The sequence below is a fragment of the Phyllostomus discolor genome, chromosome 8 (genome assembly GCF_004126475.2).
Source record: "Phyllostomus discolor isolate MPI-MPIP mPhyDis1 chromosome 8, mPhyDis1.pri.v3, whole genome shotgun sequence".
NCBI classification, from domain to species: domain Eukaryota; kingdom Metazoa; phylum Chordata; class Mammalia; order Chiroptera; family Phyllostomidae; genus Phyllostomus; species Phyllostomus discolor.
This window is the reverse complement of record NC_040910.2, coordinates 23,780,623-23,796,954: the sequence shown is the minus strand read 5'-3', so window position 1 is coordinate 23,796,954 and position 16,332 is coordinate 23,780,623. Positions and strand designations below refer to the sequence as shown.

Sequence of the window (16,332 nt, the reverse complement as noted above, 5' to 3'; positions counted from 1 at the left end):
CATGTACAATAACATTTTTCTTTTATATATGAAAAGTACTTATTTGTATATTGTATATTTCCATCTCTTGTTCTCTTGATCCTTGGGTTCTTTTGCTATGTTATGTGAAAAATCACTTTTTAAAGTATTTGGCATTATAGTTGATAAAACTTTTCTTTCTGTGAAACTACAGAGTCCCAAGATTAATATTTGTAAAGAAAAACCTTTGTATGTCTTGAATTTTATGGATGCCTGGGGGTGCTCTCATCCCAAATTCTATTTAAAATAAAACACTGTCTAAGGTTTTTCATGGTGCAGCTATCATGTAAATTTGGACTGAAATCACAGTGGAGAGACAGTTTGCAATTATTATTTTTAAGAGTATCTTCTTTTTATCCTAGGTACTCCCAAGATTGAGATAGACATTTTACTTAAAGTTTCTTCCGAAAAGCAGATTTATTTCTGTTTCGTTGAGGTTATGATATTTGAAAGTCTCAACATTAGGTAAGGGGATTCTCTCAGACGCTCCCTTTTATATGAGCTTCTTGCCTAACATACCTGACAATATAAAAGCTCAGTATCACCAGTTGCAGCCAATGCTTACTGATAAGCTGGTGGTTTTAGAGATTGTTTACAATATTGGATTCCACTGTTACTTTGCTTTTGACCTGCAAAGATTACCCTCTTTTATTGCCATTTAACTGACTGATTTACAGAAGTGGTTTAGGTTTTATGTGGCATTTGTGGCGTTATGTTTTCATTTGAATATTGTTTATTGTTATTTACTGCATCATATATCTAAGAGCTAGAAGTGTTTTTTTCTGTTTTAGAAAATGTTTAATTCATGCACGTCTTCTCATTTTTAGTACACTACTCATAAAACTGTAAACACATAAAATTTATATACATTTGTTGCAAATTAAATCTTTTTTAAAAATACAAATTTTTAGACATAAATCCAAGCAAAAATATATATTCTATTACTTAAATAACATATAAAATGTGAAATGTAGGCCTTGAATTTATTAAATAAATAGTAATATTCTTAATGATATTTTCTAGGAAAATTAATGGGTCTATTTTTAATATTATAGGGAATATATACATGACATTCAAATAATTTTAACATATTTTCTACATTATCATGAGGAAGTAATATTAAAGTAAGCTTGATCAATAAATAAACATAAATAGAGAAGAAAATTTCAAGTAATGAGAAGGGTGGCACTGTATTCTTTTGTTTCACATTCAAGTTAGGCAAATAATTATCTTTAGCTGAGCAGCACTCACTGTATGAGTTCTTGATTCTGAATATATCCATTGCTCAAATTTTAATTTGCACTTTCTCTCAAAGATTATTTAATAACCACATTATAAAGCAAGCATCTGGGGATTTTATAAAATGGCTTCAGACTAATATTTGATGTTAATCTCTAAGTAAGCCCACACCCATTTCTGACTGATCACTTAAAATTTCTATTTCATCACTCAGTTTTGAGTCAGAAATATCAACAGCCTTATAAATTATCAAAATTTTTAATGTTTTATATTTCATCAAATATTATTCAATTATATTAAAGTCCTTTTTAAAGTTTCCTGTTACTTTCACCTCTGGGCAAACTTTTGCCAGACTCTGTGAACGCAAATAATCCATATTTGTTTCCCACTGTAAGCTCTAAGCCAACAGTAATGGACTTTAAGCTGATTGCCTGCCTTATCTTAAATTGTTCCTTTCTAATTCAGGATTTTCTAAAATCACTAGTGACCTACTACTTGAAAACCCCAAATCCTCAACTAATCCTTGACATCAGATTATTTGGAAACCTCATCTGTTGTACCAAAACAAAATTGTAATACTTGGAAAACTGAAAACATTCACACAGCTTTGGCACCGTTCTTAGCTAAGAGATTTTCTTCTCTTATCTGCTAACTACTTCACATTTTTTTTACTATGAAAAAATCCAGAATAAATATTTAACCCAATAAAATTATCCATAAACCCAATATAATCATAGCAAGTTTTAAGGAAAAAATTTAAAAAAACTTTAAATAATGATAAACAAGAATACCATATCTAATTTATTTCCCATTTAGATAAAAAACACTAATTAAAAATAAAATAATTTAAAGCATGTTTCATCTTCACTTGCTCTTTTGCACATTTCCATTTCCATCTCCAGTAGAATAATCATTTTGCAGAACTCAAGGTATCTTTCCAGTCAAAGGCAGAGCCACAGATTACATAATGGAGTAGGCAGCATTATCAGTAGGGTTCCCTGGTCGTCTGCATATGAAGCTTAAGGCTAAAGGGTTCATTAAAATTTATAAATAGTTTGGTTTCATTTTACCTCCAAAAGACACCTCTACAACATGGTCATATATTATCCCTTTTTGGTTAATAGTGAATTATTGATTATCAGGAAAAAATGCTGCTGAAGAATATACATGTCCTCTCGTTGTGGGTTACAGCTGGTTAAAAGATGTGTGGAAAGCATTTAGTATTCAGGAGAGTGTGATTTGTTTCCTGCCTAGACCATAATATTACAGTTTGAAAACAAGAGGGAAAAGATAAACTTTGAAATGGTATGCGTGGACTTCTAATCTTCTGTTACTCATGTAAAGATCTTTTGAGTCACCAAGCTGCCCTAATTGTAGGACTACAGCATGCCATACTGCCCCCTCCCCAGGCCCTACCTTACTAGTTCACTAGCAAAGGCCCACATACAATAGAATATCACTCCTGGCTATCATAAAAGATCTACATAGCATACTAAAAGGCAAGAAAACACAATTTGAAAATATAATCAAGTATCAAAATGACACATAGCAGGGATGGTGGAATTATCAGACTGAGGATTTTAAATGTTTATAATTAATATGTTAAGAGCTCTAATAAATAAAGTAGTATGCAATAGCAGGTGAGTAATGTAAACAGAAATAGAAATTCTAAAAAAGAGAACCAAAGAAATTCAGGAGATGTAACAGAAATTCAGGAGATGTAACAGAAATCTTCAATAACAAATGAAGATTGTCTTTGATGAGCTTATTAGTAGACTAGATACAGCTAAGGAAAGAATCTCTCAGGTAGAAGATATGTCAGTAGAATTCTCAATAGCTGAAAAGAAAAGCAAATGAAGAATGGGGGAAAAAAATAAAATGGAATATCCAAAGACTATTTAACAACTATGAAAGGTGTAACATCCAGATAATGGACCTCCTAGAAAAAGGGAAATAAATAAATATTTGAAATAATAATGACTGAGGATTTCTACCAAACTAATGTCAGATCTCAGACTATATATCTGGGAAACACAGAGAATGTCAAGCTGGATAAATGCTGAAAACTAAACCGAGCCATACAATTTTCAAACTCCAGATAATCAAAGATAGAGAAAAACAATCTTGAATGAGAAAAGAGTTAAAAAACACCTTCCCTATAGAGAAATAAAGATAGGAATGACATCTTTATTACATCTACGTAATAAAGACAGTAATTATTACATCTAATACTTTCCTCAGAAACCAGCCAGATTAGAAGAGGATTAGGTGAGATAGCAGATGTGAAAGATACAAACAAGAGATCTATACCACAGGCTCATTAGCAGTTTTAAAGCTGAGCCGCTCTTTTCTCTTCCTCTATTCTGTTTTTTTAAGAAACAAATTTGATAAACAATAGTGTGAAATGGAAAATAAAATGGAGTTCACTTTCTATAGAAAGTATAGAAATATACATGAAACCATATACCTAAAATACAGAGTCTGGCAGAAGTAAGGACTGCATGAGTATGGTGGGTAGGGTAATAATATGGGTATAGAATGTATAATGTATACATTATACAATAATATGGGTGTATAATAATAATGTACAGTTTAAATTTGAACATTTTACCTAAAATGTCACATAGTGTGCTTGAGTGTGACATTGTTATGTTTTAGAATTACACGCTTATGATTTTGTAATAAAAGATTTTGTAATAAAAAAGGGGCATTATCTGTGCCTTATTCTGTATTTACTTTACTTAAACTTATGTCATTATGGTTATTGTGTCATTATATTTATTTTAATTACATATTTTGCAATGTATAATGTGTACCCATGTTTTTTAATACATTATACATGGGATTATTATACCCATGTTATTAATCCCATGTATAATGTATAATCCCATGGGATTATTACACCCATGTATAATGTATATCCTTACTTTTCCCTCAAAAATTTGGGCAAAAAAGTACACATTATACATGGCAAAATATAGTAACTAAATTGGACTTTCATTTACATGAAGTATGTCTTATGTAAAATTTAATTTTTCAGAAGACAAATTCACAAAAAATCAATAATGAATCAATTTTTAGATATTAATATCATATTGTGTTTCTCCAAAGTTATTTTTTCCATTTCAACTAAAAATCTCTAGAGTGTTTATTATGCCACAAGAGCCTTCAATTCTTATCAACTTCATATCTTGTATTATACAAATGTAAGAAATTATTAATGATAAAATCATTCTGAAATTATTAAAATATTAACAGAAGTCTTCCTCTCTATCTTCAGCTACTAAGCACCTTTGAATTAAAAGAGAAATAGCATATTATGGACACTACTCACTAAATAATAATTTTATGAAACAACTACAATGAAAAGATACATGCTCTGCCTTTGTATATATAGTTATTTAGAAAGTCACAAGTAGAAACTAAACCTAAAATTTTGGCTATATCCCTTTTTATTTTAAATTAACTTCAATGCTTGAGACATGTTGTGCTAAAAGAAAACGATACAATTCTAACTTACAACTAATAAATTTGATATTCAGGTAGTCATAATCTTCAAAGATGGTAATAAAAAAGTGTTTAGCTCAGTTAAAAAAGTAAAATACTTAAAAATATTTTTAAAACCTGCAATTGATTTTTGTTATATTTTAAGTTCCCAACAACCTAGCTCAAATTCAATTTCTGTAATTGAAAATTGAGAAAATCCAGGAGGAAGTTTTAGGTGAATTATCCTTTTTTGTTCATCTGAATTTTAAATATTTAAGTATTTTCTATGATTGAAGGAGAATAATCAGTGTAAATGATCTAAATTAGCACTGAGGGACATTTATGATTAATAGCTAACCCTTAAATGTTCAAAGTAAAACCAACAGACATTATCATCAAGGTTACTAAGTATTATAACTTTTAGGGTATACAGTAGTCTAAAACCAACACATTGACACATAATAAAATAATGTTTATAAAATATGAATTGTTGGCTGGAAGTAAAAAAAACAAAATAGTGATAAATGATATTTGGTTCCTATTTATATAAATTGGAGGATAAGTTAAAATAAACAAGAAAAAATATCTAAGACATTCATGTCTTCAATAACTCTGCATTTTGAACTCAGAATTAATTAAGCCCCTCTAGAAAGTATATACAATGACAAAAACACAATAAAAACAAAAAACGAAAAATCACTGCATAGCTAATATTTTTGTTTGCGTCTTCCCTTGTTTTGTTTCTGCTTTGTGTGTGTGTGTGTGTGTGTGTGTGTGTGTTTACTTTAGACAAAAATCTTAGTTTGGATTTATTAGTAGCCACAACTGCTGCCCTATGATTCTACTCCCATAAGAATTCAAAAGGTATAAAAGAATGATATTGAGAGTTATTGAAAGATCTTAAAAAGAATATAACTAGTTAGTTAAAAGTCTTAACCAGTTCCTGTTGTTGTTTTTCCTTTAATCAACAATTATTTATTAAAAAATTATTTCATACCTGCTCTTAGGCAGGACATGAAGCAACTGGTGATACTATAAAATTTCTCTCTTGAAGGAAATTACTCAATGCAATATAAAGGTCATGTACCATAAAACTATATGCTTGAAACCTATATAATCTTGTTAATGAATGTCACCCCAGTAAATTTAATTTAAAAAGACATATGGAGGTTGAAAGAATAATAAAACAAGACCCTTGCCTAAGGTGTCTACAAGAGACTCACTGTAGAGGCAGAGACACACACATACAGGAGTAAAGAGATGGAAAACAATACCTCCTGCAAATGAAAACAAGCAAACAAAAAGCTGGGTAGCAATACTTATACCAGACAACACAGGCTTTAGAAAAAAGACTATGGAAGAAGAGAGAAAGAAGGATCCAGCAATTCCACTATTGGGTATTTATCCAAAGAACTCAGCACTGAATTAGACCCATTATAGCATTATTTAAAATAGCCAAGATATGGGAGTAATGGATGAATAAAGAAGTGATGCATATATACAATGGAATATGACTTAGCCATGTAAAAGTATGAAATGTTGCCATGTGCACCAACATGGATAAACCTGAAAGGTATTGTGGTGAGTGAAATAAGTCAGAAAAATACAAATGCCATGCAATTTTACTTTTATGTGGAATCTAAAAAAAAGCAAAATAAATGAACAAGAAGAACAGAAACAGACTCATAGACACAGAGAACATCTCTGCAGTTGCCAGATGGGAGGAAGGTTGGGGGTATGGGTGAACATGGTGAAGAAATTAGGAAGTATAAGTTGGTACTTACAATACAGTCACAGAGATGTACAGTACAGCATGGGAATAGAGTCGATAATATTGTGATAAACATGTGTAGTGTCAGATAAATACTTGATTTATCTGGGTAATCACTTAGTAAATTATATAATGTCTAATCACTGGGTTGTACACCCTGAAACTAATGTAATATTATATATCAACGGTAATTTAAAAATAAAAAATTATTTAATTTTTTTAAAGATTTTATTTATTTATTTTTAGAGAGGGAAGGGAGGGAGAAAGAGAGAGAGAAACATCAATGTGCAGTTGCTGGGGGTCATGGCCTGCAACCCAGGCATGTATCCTGACTGGGAATCGAACATGCGATACTTTGGTTCACAGCCCGCACTCAGTCCACTGAGGTATGCCAGCCAGGGCTAAATTTTCTTAAAAAGGAATACTTTGAGGAAAGACACAAGTAAAAATGTCTTCTAATTCACAGGGTAGCTATTCAAAATTGCTTTACATTAGAAAAAGGGTTTTATTTAAATAAATAAGAAACATTAAGATAAAGATCTTTTATATTCTTTATTCATATTTGAATACAAAAGGGACCATACTTTAAGAGATATAAATAGAATGTGAAACAGACAACCACAAATGAATATATCCATATTATTATTATCCGTATCTTAATGTCAACTGTAATAATAATCCAGTTATCACAATATTCAGTATATTCTGAAAGTTTCACCACTGGGTAGTCTATCTCGAGTTCTATTTCGAAAGCAGAAGAAAAAGATCACATTCTGTTTCAGGTTATACACAGGCTGCATCTGATATTGGAACACCTCACAGATATGTGTATAGCAATTCATGCGTCTCTGGGTTGGTTGTCAGCATGACAGTCCTGTTATAAGCTTTATCTACAAAGATTATAGCATTGATTAAAAACTTTAGTGTTTAAATATATTACTCAAGATTGGTCAACTTAAGCTTTAAAATAAGTAAATTTATGGTGGCTCACATTTTATTGCCTTGGTAATTTATAGGTAATGCAATATTTAATGGTTCTCAAGAAAGCCTGTGTAGCAAATTCTCAAACCCCAAATCCCATAACAGCATTAGCAGGTAAGGCTGAGAGGCATTTAACCTAAATTAATGTTGCATGTTGTCAAGGGTATCAGGCAGTTATTTAAGCAGAGATAAATTAAATAAAGCCTTCAGACTACTGATCAAGAAACAAACAAACAAACAAAATTACAGCAGAAACACACTAAAAACCCAATGCTACTTACACTATTGCTAAGCTTGTCCCATCACAATTCAGGCACATTTTGGGCCAATTATGATTTGTTCCATAACTTGCTCCAGCTACTTCTGGACCTCTATGTTCTACCTACCTATCATCTATTCATCCATCCATCCATCATCTACCTACCTACCTACCTACATATCATCTATATATCTTTCCCATTTATACTATCGGAGCTCTTTAATTCCCCATTTTAAGTGCTTCTCAGACTTTTTCATCTTTTTCTATTATATCCTTATTGGTAACCATAGCACCTTTTAAACATTTTCAAGGTCTACCTCACTTAATATTTTCTAGGATTGAGTCTACTTTATTTTCTCGTATTGTCCTACATACACACATGGTTAGCACTGATGAGCAATCTCATTTATTATTCACTCCTATTCACCTGGTAATCTTCCAGTTTAATTCACTTTCTCCTTAAGATTAGTCTTCATAATTCTAATTAGCGAATATCTACAATTACTCTTCTGCAGTAAAATGTTCAACAGGGACCACACCTAAAATAATTTATTTATTTAACAGTGGAGGACACCTAAGTTTGTAAAGGATAATACTTTGCCAAGATACCAAAAGTCACCTACTCCCTGTGAACTAATATTCACTACACTTTATATTTTCTTTGCCTCTTTTTTTCCCCAATTAACTCATCAACTTCAGCAAAGTACAACTGGAAGTAGTCTCAGTATTACTGTAGTAAGATAGATAAAGTTGAACGGCTGTTAGAGTAGAGAGTGATCTTCCCCAAACTCATTTGTTTTCTTCCTATGCATAGGACTCGGCTGTATTTCTGAGCCTCCATTGAGGTGAGGTACAGCCAAGTGACTGAGTTCTGGTCACGCAATTATGTCAGGGTAATATATGTCATTTTCAGCTTCATTTCAGTTTCCCAGGAGTGCTCTTCATTTTTTTTTCCCATTTACTGGCTGAGGGGAGAGAACCTAAAGCAGAGGCCCAAGATGGAAGAAGTCTGGGTCTCTGGATTACAACACAGAGCAGAGCCCACACAAACCTGGAAAACACACTGGACTACAACAGGTGCAAGGGATGATATTTCATTGTGTTACATTGTGACAGAATGTAGCTGAGCACTAGCCATTCTTAGGTAGGAGCTGACCAGCCGCCGTTCCCAGACAGCAGCCTTTCCCAGATAAGCAGTTATCTCAAGATCGTACAGTAACCTTCTCTTTCTGCTTCTGTATGGTTGCTTTTAGCAGTTGCCTTCCCCCTCCTCCTTTTGCCTTTGTAAAATAATATAAATCAGCCTCAGTCTAAAACTCGGGGCCCAGAATTTGGAATTTATCTCCTCTGGGTCCGCATGCGTGAATAAACTTCACTTCGCAAACTCTGAGGCCGTCTAAGTCGTCTTTTCCGTAACAATATCACAATTGAGTTAAGAACTATTTGTTACAGAAAGTAGTGTACTTGACTAATGTACTTCTATTGATACTACACATAGGTTATTTTGCATTTTTGTCCTTGGTGACTTTTAAGAGTGAGTTTGCTCAGAAATTTCACTGAAGTTTTCATTAGTGCAAATATTCTTTATGCAAATATAATGAATCTCCTAATGGATAATGGGTGACAGAAAGGTAAGATTACATTTAATACATACTTGGACTTCAGTAATTATTTTGTATGCTTTAGGCAAATAAAATTAAGAACTAGTCAGGATTTGATTCTGTCTCTGCCTCATTTCATAACTCCAAACAATAATTCACAAAAGCTACACAGGGCCATTAAATGCTTTTGGCTTCACACGTTTAATCACTCTGCTTTGTTTTTACTGACACAAAAAATGACTCAAAAAGAGTACTAAATATATATATATATATATATATATATATATATATATATATACATACACACACACACACGGCTTCTGTTTAGTTTCTTATCTATTTCAACAATCCTTTAATGAAGGGGCATAATTAGAAAGAGATTTGCAAGGCATAAATACTTGGAAACAATAATTTTATAACACTAAATTAAATCATTGGTGACTCATTTTTTCTTTATAAAATTAACAACTCAAGACTTTTTTATGAGTCATTTCTGTATATAGTAGATTACCCTTTTTAAGAATATATTTTCACAAAACATTTCATGAAAAGATTGTGCCTATATTGTAATAGATATTGTTATTTGGATTTCTTATAATAGTTGTGTTAGTAATCAGGAATCTATTTATTAGTGTGCACACAAACTTTGTAAATCAGTTTTTATGTTTATAACTAAGAGAAATGTTTTTCATCCATAATTAGATAGCAGTATAAATATTCTAGATTTTATCAATGTTTTAAATAGCAATTTATGATCATCAGATAGAGATCTAAATGATCTGGTTAAACAATATTTCTGTTGAGAGAAGATTCTATGTAATTATAACTCAAGGGAATGATTTGGATGTGATTTGGTTGGAGAAATCCAGGGCAATATTAGTTCATGTTTACCCTTGAACATTCTGGAGAAGCATAGGGAATATATTCTAAGAGAATTATGATAACATTATTAGAAATATAAGTAAATTCACTTACATGTAAATAAACCACTTCTGCTCTTGTTTCTAGTGTTTGTGGCTATAGTGCAACCAATTAAAAAACAATGATAGAAACTTGGGAGATAAATGGCCTATGAAGACAGGCCATCTTTGCCCATCTGTTCACAGAAGTTTTCTCTAACAGAGTTTCCATGCTTTATACTGCTTCTCACCTATAACCAGGTTTGTTTTTTTTTTTAATAAAAGGAAAGTAAAAAAAACACTTTAATTGTTTATTTACATTGTATAAATAGCCATGTTTTATAATGTGATCTCCTGATTTTACAAAACATTAGCAGATCAGAAAGTCAGTGCCAATAACACAGATACTGAGAACAGATTCCAGCTGTCTGGTATAGTACTGAATTATGTGAGATTTACAAACTTGATATCTCTTCATTTTTGTTCATCCTTGCTTTCTGTGTCAGCAAATGGAAATGAAAATCAGTTTTGATGAACTTCACTGAAGTATACAGCCCAGGAAGTTCATGTGCCAGAGTTGGCTTGACTGGTACCTGAGGGTGCACTTTACTAAGATATGGGTTGATAGCATAGTGATTTTAGATTTAAGATGGTGTCAAATATCACACACAGTCAAGCTGAATGGATCTTAGTAGATGTCCTTATTTCTCTATTAACTAGTGATGTGAAACAAAATGCACTCTCTCATTCCCTGTGTTATTTTGCATAAAATGAGAAAAAATCAAAGTGGAAATACTTTGGAATCAGTAAAATTATTTATAAAATTCAAATATTAAAAACCCTAGGAAGACTCATGCTTGGAGAAATATTAATATGCACAATGTGTCTCTATGCCTTTTCTATCAATTTCTCACTCTTTTTTGGTTGAACCTTGAGATTATATGTCTTTAACTTCAGAGCAGTTAGTATCTAATAGGTCCCCTGATAAGGCTGAGTTTATGGATAAAATAGCTGGTGCTGCTCTAACCTTTGTCCCCAAAAACCTCATATTCTTGTCAGTCTGAAATTATGTAGTTTCAGAATTACTTTAATCAATTTGATTTTTCATCTTCATTAACTCTGATTATTGTCAATATTTTGGTTTTCAGGTATTAATTTTGGTCCTTGCTGCTTCTGAAGTGTTCACTATTTTTTACTTTTTATTCTCATTTGTTTTACTTGGTAAAAAAAAATATTTTTACAAATTACTCATTGTTTCTTTATGTGAGTCCTGACAAATTTACTCCTGATTTTAGAATTTTATTTCCTTAGTTTATATATTGTTCTTTTTTATACCCAAAATGGGATTGAGAGAATCTAGAAAGCTCTGTTCTCTTCTTTAAAGATCAAATGGCTCTTGCTGGTGTGGCTCAGTGGATTGAGCACCAGCCTGCGAACCAAAGGGTCACTGGTTTGATTCCCAGGCACACGGCTGGGTTGCAGGACACGTCCCCAGTAGGGGGCACGTGAGAGGCAACTACACTTTGATGTTTCTCTCCCTCTCTTTCTCCCTCCCTTCCCCAGTCTAAAAATAAAAATTAATAAAATCTTAAAAAAGGAAATTACTTTAAAAAAAGACAAAACAGTATTATTTATAGGAGTGTTAGAACAATTTTAGAAAAGACGATTTACTTGCTAGGAATAGTCTAGTAGTAATAATAGTAACAATTACTAGTATAGTATAGTTATAGTATACTATTACTAACATTGTAGTAATAATTATAAAAGGTGGTTTGTATACCTGATTTCAAATCTCTAGTTCTCTCATTACTCTAGTTATTAGGTACTGATCTTGTCCAAGTAATTATAGTCTCTCCTAAACAAAATAACCACTCACAAGTAAAATGTGGATAATACCACATACCCTATGATGGTGTTTTAAATATTAAGCAAAAATCACATTTATTTGCATATAGTTAGAAATCAATAAATTATGTATGTTTTAACAGTTATTTGGGGGAAGTTTTTGAAAAATATTTCAACTTTATACTACTCACAATTATGACTGAATTACCAGTATACTAACATTGTCCAACATTCCCATCTGGGATTTCATTATGCCCAAGTTTTAAGCAATGTTATAGAAATCTGAACATGTCCTAATGATTACAGACCTTTTCATGCCCAGAAAAAAGATACAAGGGATGGAGCCCTCCTCCTATTTTCCTACACACCTCCCACTCACTTCCTTCACAATACCTGAGGCTAATGATATTAATCTCTTTCTTCAACACAAGCTTCTACCATCAAAGAAGCCCATTTAAATGACCAACTTTAACTGACAGTGTCGTTTCCTGTTGTTTTTTTTTACCTCCACATATCTGAGAAGCTTTATTTCCAGTCCACACTAACTATCCATGTTCATGGATGCATCCTGGACTGATTTTGTTTTCCTGCTATATGCTTGTGCTCGAGTATCTTACACTCTAGTGTCCTGAGATTATACATTTTTGCACTTTCTTTTCAATCATGTCACTATTTGAACTACCAACAGAGAGTTTAATACGGTCATCCATAACTTTCTCATTTTCTACTAAGATTTCAACATAAATTTGCTTCTATTTGCTTCACCTTTCTAGGGACAGTCCATACAAGCTGAACGCTCACTTTGTTGTGCAGGGAAACAAATCACTGGTCACATGACTTTAGTTACTGAAATAATTCCAGGTGCACTCCTTTTACCATCACACTACGCGTTTGTTAGTTCTGGTTTTGAAAAAGAAGGGCAAAAGTTTTTAAGTGTGTTTAATATTCTGTAATTCTCAGTTCACGCTCTTTACTCTAGAATACCACCCAAGTATTTTTCCCACAGAAATTGTAATTCTAGCTTTCCTCTAGATATATATACCTAGTAGAAGTCTATAGGTTTAAGTATATATTGAATATATCTATTCACATTCTCACAGCTTTCAAATTTAAAGAATTAACCCAAATTTAACTCAAAGTATTTCATCTAAATTTTTAAGAATTCTCATATCATACTATAAGTTTCTTTACTAACTTTTACACATGTTAAATATCATTAATTACATATATCAATTTAAAGTACTTCTGAATATTATGATTTTTAGGCCTGTTGTTATGATCATTTAAATTAATAGTTGAAAAGAATAGAAATGGAAATTCTTCAGGGTTTTTTTAATAAGTCAAGAATTGTATAACATTTTGTACCAATACCAATATTTTATGTTTTACTTAACTTTTAATTAAAAGGATTATTCAAATATTTAAGTGCATATTATAACGTTTGCCATAATGTATTTTCATGCTGCAGAATTCACATCTGTTTCACGCAACAAAAAGAAAAAAGAAAAATATTTTAGTATGATACAAGTCTGTGTTTTCCCAACATAGCTAAATTTTCTGTTTTAACACTTTGTCATACAGTAAAAAAGATGAATGTATTCCCTCTACAGCCATTTACCATCTGGTTAAGCAAATACACTTAAAGATACTTCAGCAATTGTGATCAAGTAACGGCAGCTCTAAGAGCAGACAGAGCTTGGACTCTAAAATGATGATTGTACAGCTGTAGTTGGCATCATTAGAGACCAATAAAATCTTTATATTCCATTTGGATGGCAAAGACCTTTATCAAAGAGAAGCTTGAATGGCTAAATAACAAAGAAATGATCCATTTAGCAGTTGTTTTAAATTTAAGACAGATAATAGAACTTCTAAGTCATAATTAGCTTTTAACACTGGAAAGACTGTTTTCAAGTCCTATATCCCATTCTAATATTTTAAACTTGTCATCTTACCATAACATAATTCTTTGATTAGGGTTTTGCTTCATTTTTTCTAATGTCATCTATGTAAGCTAAAGCTATCAAATGAATTCTTAACAGCTAAGCCACTGGAATTATCAAAATGCTTCCATACTATTTCCAATTAAATAGCACAATTAAAAAATTACCGAAAGTATTTTGTCTAGTAAAAACTAAGCAGACATACATCTTTTTTTCTCATCAGGTAATTTAACATTGTTTCCAAACATTGGATATTTATTGCATTCTCTGTTAACAGTATAATTCCTAAGTGGCTATATAGAGTCTATTAAAACAAAACAAATGAGCACAGCGTACTGCTGACTGATTTGCAGTATCAGCAGTAATCCCTCAGAAATCCCTCTCACACATCTTCAGTGCTCTAAGTTGACACTGGCAATTTTTATTAATTGGTATTTTTTTTCTCTTTCTCTAAAGATTCATGTTCTAAACTGGAGGGTATAAAGGACTTTTTACTTTATTAGTCAGACTTTTCTAGGGAATGCTTACAGAGCTTAAATTCTATCCATTGTAAAAACAAACAAAAAATATAGAGAGAGATGTTTTAAATTTTATTTTTATAAGCTATATTATAAAATGATTGAAGTTAAGAGCTAGTATACAGTTCTAAGTCTTAGAATTTCCCAGGAGGAGGAGATTGCCACACATCAAACTCAACGTTATGTCCGTGAATGAGGAAAGTTAATTCTGAGCTGAGTGTTTAGTCACACAGTGAGAGATTGAATGCAGACTAATGTCAGGTCTTAACTCCAGAGTTCCATTTCTTCCCCATCACACTGTAAAATTACTAATCCTGGCTTGAGAAAAGTCAGAATTCTTCACTCACATAACCTACAGTACTCCCACCAATGTCCATTTTAATGTAATATTTGAACAATTCAAAACAACAAAACATTTTTATTGATTGATTTTAGACAGAGAGAGAAAGAGAGAGAGAGAAACATTGATTTGTTGATCCAACTATTTATGCATTCATTGGTCGATTCTTATATGTGCCCTTATCAGGGATAACTCACAACCTTGGAATATAGGGACAATATTCTAACCAACTGAGCTACCTGGCCAGGGCCCAAACATTTGTTAGTCATCTGTTTTTATTTGACTGTGGACAAAGATATGCATGCTTCTTTAAAACTGTATTTAAGCCCTGGCTGGTGTAGCTCAGTGGATTGAGCGCAGGCCTGTGAACCAAAGGGTTGCCAGTTCAATTCCCAGTCAGGGCACATGCCTGGGTTGCAGGCCTGGTCTCTAGGAGGGGGCATGTGAGAGGTGATTGTATGTTGATGTTTCTCTCCCTCTCTTTCTCCTTCCCTTCCCCTCTCTCTAAAAATAAATAAACAAAACCTTTAAAAATGTATTTAAGTAGACACACATGCACACGCAAACTAATTCATGTGGTACATGTTTATACTATATCCCATATTGTATACGAAGCATCTATAAGACAGAAAATTATATTGTGCAAGAATGTGCACATTATTTAGTAAAGCTCTCCCAGCTATATTAGTACTTGTCAAAACAAATCAATGCTTAGTGAAATCAGTCATAATGTTAGCTTGCATTTACAGTGTACTTGCTATGTGACAAGCACTGTGCTTTGTCAGTTTCATTCTTTGGAGTGCTCAATCAGCACAAGCACCCAGTAGGTTAGGAACTGTTCTTATCTCCATGTTTTAGATAAGGATATTCAGACTTGAACGTTTGGCTAACTTGCCCAGGGTCCTACAGCTTATAAGCAACAGAAGCACAACAAGCAGAGCACAATGCTCATTCTCTTAACCACTTAGCTACACTGCGTTTTATTACTATGTTTCACAATTACATTAGAAATACCATCTCTGCAGGAAGAAGAAAAAAATCTACTGTTACAGTTCTGTCTCTTTCAAATAAGCATTAATTATTTCAAAGGTATTATGTGTCATGTCTTTTTATTTGGAACCAGCTTTTAAGTGATGTTTATGATTCACATTTAACTGAGAAGCTCAATTAAGTTACAAGACTTGCCACCCCGTTTACTAAGTAGCAGGGACAGAAATTGAGCCAATCTTAAGTCCAGAGCTGTTTCAACTAGAGAAACATGAAGCCACATTTGTGCAGATTTTTTGAAGTGACCCGAGGCCTTATCCACGGCAATTGTAACTATAGTATGATATACGATATGTCAGAGCAGGAGCATAGCAAGAAGCAGAAAATAAAATAATAAAGTTAATGATTTCAAATTACTTTAGAGTGTACCTAACTCTGTAACAAA

At 32.3% G+C, this 16,332-nt stretch overlaps 1 protein-coding gene across 5 annotated transcripts in view; it reads right to left on the bottom strand.

Annotated features, from left to right (window-relative positions):
- The window catches only part of FSTL5 (follistatin like 5), a 546,524-nt gene that overhangs the window by 329,283 nt on the left and 200,909 nt on the right, over window positions 1–16,332 (bottom strand). The gene's annotated exons all lie outside the window — the stretch shown is intronic.